Source organism: Oncorhynchus tshawytscha, linkage group LG28, assembly GCF_018296145.1.
Source record: "Oncorhynchus tshawytscha isolate Ot180627B linkage group LG28, Otsh_v2.0, whole genome shotgun sequence".
Lineage (NCBI taxonomy): Eukaryota > Metazoa > Chordata > Actinopteri > Salmoniformes > Salmonidae > Oncorhynchus > Oncorhynchus tshawytscha.
Window position 1 is genome coordinate 36427471 of NC_056456.1, and position 1659 is coordinate 36429129.

Below are 1659 nucleotides of genomic sequence, written 5' to 3' on the forward strand. Positions count from 1 at the left end.
TCTAAGCATGAGGTGGCTTTCTCTTCTTGTCTCCTCTGCTTAATCTGCACTGGTCTGAGGATACAGGATAGGTTCAAAACAAAATGTTGGAAGCTTACTGTGAATTTGCTTTGGGGCTTGTCCAGATTTGAGGGAGGATTCAATGTTCAGACTTTGAAAAGGTTTCATTTGACTGTAGGTTGTGATTTCATACATGTTTTTTATAACTATGTCATAACGTTGATACGGACTCTATTCGCAGTTTAAAAATGCGACAAAAGTTGGTGTTAATGTTACAAGGAATGATACTGAATGCATCATAGGCCATCTAATAACATGACAAGATGTAGCCTAAAGGGTTTGTCAGTTCATCGGTTTACAGAGTAGACATAGACGTCAAAACACACGTGTGGTCCTGACAGCAATTCCTAATTAGGCTGAAAAAGGCCATATATATATAGGAGTATTCCTGTACAGAGTCCTCTTTACTCCATAGTCATCAGAGTAAATTATGTGCTTGTGGGAGTTCCATTATTAAAGCCTGTGATATTTTTAATGAAAGAAAGCAAGCAGAGGAAACATTCAACCACGGTTGAATTTCAACTGGAGGCTCGTGCTTTTAACCAAAGCCACATGGCAGAAGGAGGATGAGGGAAACGGAGAGGTTGTAAAGTATACATAAAAGACGACAGACTTAGGTTTTCATCTCTCCTTTTTACGATTCCTTAGATATGTGTTTTAGAAAGTCTGTCGCTGCGCACTTAATGTCAGAGAGGAGATCAAAGCCGTCATTCGCCCCTCAAAGCTGCCATTCACCCCTTCAGTGAATTTGATAGTACTTAATTTTGTGGGGGAAAAGGTCTGTAGTCTGAAACACATACCGTCCCCTGTCGAAGTCTCAAATACATTTTAGCGTGGAATTTATTCTTCTGTTTTTATTTCAATTTTTTTCATTAGCTTGTATTCCGAAGTTAAAATAGCAAAGAGGCAAATAATAATAATAATGATGTAATAATAATAATGATATTATAAATCAAACATTAACTTGTGATTTCATAATTTACAGTAACTAACAGTACCTTTTGATTAATTTACTTTAATTCACAATTAATTAAATACTAGACAGCCATACATAACTTTGAGTTTGTAAGGTCGAAATCTAAAAACAAACTCACAGCGGGTAACAAATTCGGAGGCATGGGCGGATTGGCCATCCGGCAATTCTGGCAAATGCTAGATGGGCCGGATCATCTTTTTTGGGGGGGTGGGCTGGTTGAAAATGGAAAGGTGGTGCCGAAAAAGTTAGAGAGAGACAAAAAAAAAGGCTCGAGGCCAACGCTTTTAAACGTGTGAAATTAACAGCCGTATTTTCTAAACGTTCTGGTTCTGCTGGTCCGAGTGCTGTGACTGTGTCTGTGCTGAGAAATTATGTTAGGCTTAGCACCGACAAACCAGCTGCTGCTACAAAAGACAGTGCGGTCGAGGAGAGAGAACTGAGAAAGACACACACACACTAACCAGGTTTCCATCCAAACTTTTTATGCAGGTAGTACATGTCAGAATTCTTTTTAAATGACAGGCAGAACATTTGTCGATAAACTGTACACATGTCGACAAAACAAAATATGCTAAACAAAGTGGGATATTTTTGTGTCGGTAAAATGTATTATGTGAGAAATG